We start from the raw sequence: 6,801 nt of genomic DNA on the forward strand, positions 1-6,801 counted from the left end.
GGCCAGCAGCAGATTATGCAACGTGTAATTGTGCACCAAAATATAAGATGCAGCAGGAGACTTTCCACCTCAGGGCTTGCTCTCCCTTTGTGGGCTCAGTAGACAGTATTAATTAGCGGCTGGAGAGAAGGCTAGCCCAATATACACTTAAAGAAAACTCAGGCAAGACTGAGCTCCTTGAATTACGACTCTTGTGGAAAGTAACTGGATTCATTGGAATTCTCAGTTGCAGATAATGGAAACCAATTCGCTGACTTGAGCAGAAAAGGAATTTATTGAAAGCATGTCAGGTGGGTCACAGAAATGTCAGCAAAGCTACAGCCCAGGCACAAGATATAGGGCAGTGACAAGGGAGGTCAGGTGTCCGTCACAACAGCAGTCTGTGTGATGACACAGCCCCAGTCTGGCATAGATACCAGGCTTATGCTGCTGCCACAGGGATGATGGAGTGAAAGGTGTCACCACTCCAGCTAAAATGGATTCTCTAGGGCCTTGTTTCACTGCATATGCACATATAATTGGTGAACCTGGGTCACGTGTTTAACCCTCCCAGCTGCAAGGTACACTGGAAAAGTGAATGACTGACATTTCCCAGTCTGTAGAGGGTGTGCTCTCTGCCTCCCACCAAGACCCTGAAGGGGGAGAGGTCCCCTCCAAGTAATTGAAGGCAGCTCTCTGAAATCAACAGACATTCTGCAGAAACAGAAACCAGCCAGAGCTAGCTTCAGTAAAAAGGACTTTTAGAGGCTACAGTGTGTTTCATGGCACCAAGGGCAGGAGGGAAGCTGGACTTCTGGAATGGCCTGGAACCAGGTACTTGAAAATCAGCCGAACTTTTCCCCAGATCTCATCTCTGCATCTCTGTGCTGCTCCTTCATTTTCTCTCTCTGCATTTTGACATTTTTCAGTTTAGGAGGCGAAATCTTGTGGTAAAAAAATGGGGTCTTTGGAGCTCTCAGGGTCCCTCCCAGAAAGGAGAGCTAGGCACAAGAGGCGGCTCCCAATCCCCTCACACCTTCATTCTGGCCACTCAGGATGGGTCTCTGTTGTTCTACATGGTTTTCACCCACTGTGGAGATCGCTTTAGGGAGCCTGAGCATCCCTCCTTCTGTCTCTCTGAGGCTGCAGTTAGAGGACTTCCTCATACTACTGGTGGAGGGTCTGGGGTCTCAGAAGTTCAGTGACTTCAGATTCTGACTGTCCCATGAATGAGTTGGTACATGTACAGTGCTTAGGAGAGGCCTCAGCGTTTGGAAGCCTTTCAACAGATATTGGTTATGTCCCTGGGATCTCCTTTCTTCCAAAGTGTATTTCTTTCCTCTTTTTTTCTTTCTCTTTCTTGGCTCCCCCTGTCCCTTCTTCATTCATTTTTTTTTTCCAGAAATATGTACTGAAGGCCTTCTGTGTGCCTGGTACCATTGTAGGTGCTGAGAACTCTCTGGCCAAGGCTTTCATTTCGGTAGAAAGCAAGCGAACAAGATGCTTTCTGATGGTGGTAAGGGCTCTGAAGGAACTAAACGGAAGTGGCAGGGGCTGGTTATGGGGCAGGGCTGCTTTGAAGTGGTGATTAGGGAAGGTGCCTCTGGGGTGGTGGTTAGGAACTGAGATAGGAAGGACAAGAGGGAAGAGCACGGGAAACAACCCTGAGGTGAGAACAAGCTGGAAGGAAGGAAAGAAGGAAAGCAAGAAAGAAACAGCATGTGGTTGGAGCATGGCAGGGTAAGTGTGATGGGAGATAAAAGTGGAGGGAAGGCTGAGGCCACATCAGGAAAGGCTGTGTAACAACGTGCTTGATCTAAGTGCAAGGGGTGGGGAAGCCATGGGAGCCATTTAAGTAGGGCCCCGTTGTGATCTGACTTACAGTAAAAGAACATTGTTTTTATCAGAGAACCACAAACTGAGGGACATTCTACAACCAAACAAAAGTAAACAACAAAGACAACCCAACTGGCCTGTAGTCTTCAAAAATGTCAAGGTCACGAAAGACAAAGAAGGACTGAGGAAGAGGTTGCACATTAAAGAGCTGTGGCAATCGAGCACATTGTGTGGTCCCGGACCAGTATTTTTTTTTTTTTTTTTAAATGAACTTCTTTGTTGGCTTATTAGCTATAACTGTATGTGTGTTTGTGTATGTGTTCTTTTTTAGTGTTTGCTTTAGAATTTATAGTATACACGTTTAGCTCATTGCACTCCACTTTGAGGTATTATATCACTTGATACTTCATGTATGGTGTAAGAACCTTGGATAGTGTACTTGTGTTTCTTCCCCTTCCAGCCTTTTGTGCTATTACTGTCATACATTTGTACTTCTAATATGTTATAAACCCCATATTACCATGTCATTATTTTTGTTTAAACAGTCACCTCTTAAAGAGATTTACATCAGAAAACATGCCCTCCCCTGCCCCCCCCCCCCCCCCCCCCCAGTGTTATTCACTCCTTTGTGAGCTCCAGATGACCATCTGGGTCTCTTCTCTTCTGCTGGCAGAACTTCTTCAACATAATTCTTGAAGTGTGGATCTGCTGGTAATGAATCCCTTCAGCTTTTGTATGTCTGAAAAAGTCTTTATTGTAGGATTCTAGGTTGACAGCTTTTTTTTCCTCTTTCTTTCAATACTTTAAAGATGAAATTCCACTGCTTCTCATCTTGCATGTTTTTCAATGAGGAGAAATCTGCTATTATTCTTATCCTTGCTCTGTGCCTAATGGCTTTTTCTTTCAATAGCTACTTCTCCCTGCCCCCAACCACCCCCATGTCACTGATATTGAACAATTAGATTATGATGTTTTCTTCATATTTCTCCTGTTTGGGGTTTTCTAGCTTCTCATGTCTCTGGGTTTATCGTTTTTAACAAGTTTGGAAAGTTTTCATCCATTTTTTTCAAATAGTCTTTTCTTTCTGTGACACCCCCCCCCCCCCCACCTTCTTTGGAGCTCCAATTACATGTATTTTAGGTCTCTGAAGCTGTCTCATAGTCCACTGATGCTCTTTTCATTTTTCCCAGCTTTTTACTTTGTGTATTTCCATTTCGTATGATTACTATCACTGTGTCTTCTGTTTTACTAATATTTTTTCCAGAATTTTTAATCTCTCCCCCTTTTTTTGACACATGATTTTATATCTTTCCAAAATCATTAGTATTAACTCTTTGTTAGAACAAACCATATGGAAGTGTGGAGAATTCTTTTTATTTTATTTTTTTTTATGTTTGTTTATTTTTGAAAGAGAGAGAATGAGTCAGGGAGGAGCAAAGAGAGAGGGAGACACAGGATCCCAAGCAGGCTCCAGGCTCAGAGCTGTCAGCACAGAGCCCGATACGGGGCTCAAACACACAAACCTCAAGATCATGACTGGAGCCAAAGTTGGATGCTTAAGTGACTGAGCCACCCAGGCGCCTGGAAGGGTGGAGAATTATAATGAAGATTTTTTAAAAGTGTCTTTTTGAAATTGCCAGAAATTATCATGATAAAAGTTGCCGTATAAAATAATATTCCAGGGGCACCTGGGTGGCTCAGTCAGTTAAGTGTCCAACTTTGGCTCAGGTCATGATCTCACAGTTTGTTGTTTGAGCCCCGAACTGGGCTCTGTGCTGACAGCTCAGAGCCTGGAGCCTGCTTCAGATTCTGTGTCTCCCTCTCTCTCTCTGCCCTTCCCCAACTTGTGCGCGCATGTGCGCGCACTCTCTTTAAATAAATAAATAAATAAATAAATAAATAAATAAATAAATAATATTAGAAAATATAATTTTTATTTCTCTTTAACAACAAAGCAGAAACAATGTGCCCATAAGCATGATTTTGCCTAAACTATTCCTCAAAATTGGAATAAAAAATATCCTTCTTTTAAAGATTTCAGGAGGAAAAATAGTTCTAACAGCCCTTTTGGATGATCATTATGTTTTAATTTTAGCACACAGTTTCTTAGATCTTTAACAGCTTCATCCGGTGTTAATTGAGGTCCATTTCTAAGAGCAATACCTGAACTGTTTTATCTAATAATTTGTATCAAAATATTTCATTACTGCTTTATTATTACATAACTAATCCTAAGAAGAAGCACTTTTATATAACAGGGAAATATCTCTGAATGCCAGTATTCCTTGATTCGAGTTTGGATCCTATTATTAAATAGTTATGAAACTTTGAGGGAATCCATTAGCCTCTTTTGACTTCTTTGCACTCATTTGTTTAAGACAATGAATTTTAAAAATATGTCTTGATTACTTTTTTTAGAAAGGGAAGGACTGTGGAGAAAGAATAGAGGAAAAAAGAAATATCTACAGACAAATATGATTATCCAGAAGAAGTATTCATTTTTTCTAATCTGCTCCTAATCCCATCCAGCATAATTTTCATATATAGTTTTCAAATCTAGAAGTTCGATTTGAGTCTTAAAAATACATTCTCTGACTCAACTTAACTCTGAGTATATAGACCATAGTTACAGTAGCTGTCTTCATCTTTGTTAATTCTAATGTATTTGTCCATTCTGCACGATTTTCAACTGATTGTTCTTTCTCCTCTGTATGAGTCTCATTTTCCTGCTTGTTTGCATGCCTGGTAATTTGTTATTGGATGCCAGACATTGTGAGTTTTAACTTTTTGGGTGCTGGATAGTTTTCTTTTCCTATAGGAAATGTCTTGAGCTTGGCTCTGGGATGCTGTTACTTGGAAATAGTTTAATCCTTTTAGAGCTTTTAACAGTTGTTAGGACCAGGGCAGCATCTAGTCTAGTGCTAATTATAGGTCTCTACTAAGGTAAGACCCTTCTTTTTATTTTACCAACGCCCCATGAATTATGATGTTTCCCAGCCTGATTGGTGGGGTGGGCAGGCACTAGTTATGCTGATGCCGAGTGAATGACAGCTATTGTTCAATTGAATCCTTTCTGGTAGTTCTTCCCCCAGCCTCGAATAGCTTTCTCACTTGCCTGCCATGATCAGTACTCTCCCGAACAGTCAAGCGGGATGCTGTGTAGAGCTCTGGGGCTCTCTCTGTGTACCTCTTTCTCTCTGGTGTCTCTTGTGACCTCTAGCCACTATGGACTTAAAGCACTCTCAGATCTGTTTTCTCAACTGGAGGTGAGAAGTTTGCTGGGTTGTTCCTTCTCATGTCATGGCCTGGAAAGTTTAGAAAGGGAGTGAGCTGGGGCAACTGTGGGACTTCCCTCAACTGTTTCCCATCTCTAAGGTATCACTGACTTTCATCACGTCATGCCCAGGGTCTTGAAAACCTTTGTTTCATATATTTTGTTTGGTTTTTCAGTTGTTTCATGTGGGAGAGTAAATCTAGTTCCAGTTACTCCATTGTGGCCAGAAGTAGATGTTCTTCTGTTGGTTTGGCATTATTTAAAATAAAAAGTTAAAAAAAAAATGTAGTTGCTGTATGTGTGGAAAGAATAGAAGCAGGAGACATATGGTTGAGGGAGAAAGAATGGTCATTTGGAATTGGCTGGTGACAGTGAAATTGGAGAAAAGCAGTTGCCTTGGCAATTTGTTTCATAAATAGAATTTACATGACTGGCTGGTGGATTAGATGGGCAGGAATGGGTGTGAGTTTCGGTGGGAGAGAAAACAAAGGAATTAGGATGGTCTTCTCATCTCTCCTTCTTGACCTGTTGCCTCCTGGGGTTTAAACCAACCTCTTGATTTAAGCCAGCAATATAGTATTTCAAGAATATAGTTCCGAGGGGTGCCTGGGTGGCTCAGTCAGTTAAGCATCTGACTCTTGATTTCAGCTCAGGTCATGATCTCATGGTTTGTGAGTTTGAGCCCCCTATTGGGCTCTGCACTGACAGTGCGGAGCCTGCTTGGGATTCTCTCTCTTTCCTTTCTCTCTTTCCTCCACCCCCCTCTCAAAATAAATAAGCTTAAAAAAAAAAAAAAAAAAAAAAAAAAAAGAAAGAAAATAGTTCCTAAAGCCAAATGGCATCATCCAGGTAGTATTTCCTCATTGGAAAGCTGGATGTTCACGAAGCCTTGATAAGCTTGTTGGCCACTTTGTACTTCATGCACTCAAATGCATAACATGATCAATGAATACAGAATAAAATCATTGGTACTTGGGGAAAATATTTGCTCTAAAGTTGTATAGACTTCTCAAGTTTCTGCTTTTCAAAGGTTACAATTAGATTGGTTAAAACCTCTTCCCTATTACCTGCAGTTTCCAGAGCCAATATTCTTTTTTTTTAAATTTATTTGTATTTTATTTTATTTTAATTTTAATTTTTTTATATATAACTTATTGTCAAATTGGTTTTCATACAACACCCAGTGCTCATCCCAACAGGTGCCCCCCTCAATGCCCATCACCCACTTTCCCCTCCCTCCCACCCCCCACCAACCAAGCCAATATTCTTTTTGCAAAAGGAAACATATGGCATCTGTTGAAAAAGGCTTTGCCCTGTGGGTCATTATTAAAGTTGTACTAGATGAGTCAATAACAGGTCTTTTCTTCTCATCACCTTTTATTTATTTTTCATTTTTTAAAAGATTTTAAAAATTATTTTTAAGTAATCTCTACAGTCAATGTGGGGCTTGAACTTATAACCCCAAGATCAAGACTCACATGCTCCACCAGCTGAGCCAGCCAGGTGCCCCCTCATCACCTTTTTTTTAATCTTTGTATTTTTTTAAACTTAAAAAAAGAAAAAAAGGTTTATTTTTGAGAGAGACAGAGACAGAACATGAGCGGGGGAGGGGCAGTGAGAGAGGGAGGCACAGAATCCAAAGCAGGCTCCAGGCTCTGAGCTGTCAGCACATCTTTTTTTAAAATGAATATTTTTCAACGTTTTTTATTTAT

General features: G+C 40.9%; 1 long non-coding RNA gene across 1 annotated transcript; it reads left to right on the forward strand.

Annotated features, from left to right (window-relative positions):
* Positions 1-270: 270 nt before the first annotated feature.
* Positions 271-2,037, forward strand: LOC147584166 (uncharacterized). Its single transcript, XR_015255220.1, has 3 exons — positions 271-813; positions 1,425-1,495; positions 1,887-2,037. It is a non-coding gene; the product is annotated as an uncharacterized LOC147584166 (long non-coding RNA).
* Positions 2,038-6,801: the final 4,764 nt, after the last annotated feature.

The sequence above is a fragment of the Puma concolor genome, chromosome A1 (assembly GCF_028749965.1).
Source record: "Puma concolor isolate L17-30 chromosome A1, mPumCon1.1.hap2, whole genome shotgun sequence".
Taxonomy (NCBI): domain Eukaryota; kingdom Metazoa; phylum Chordata; class Mammalia; order Carnivora; family Felidae; genus Puma; species Puma concolor.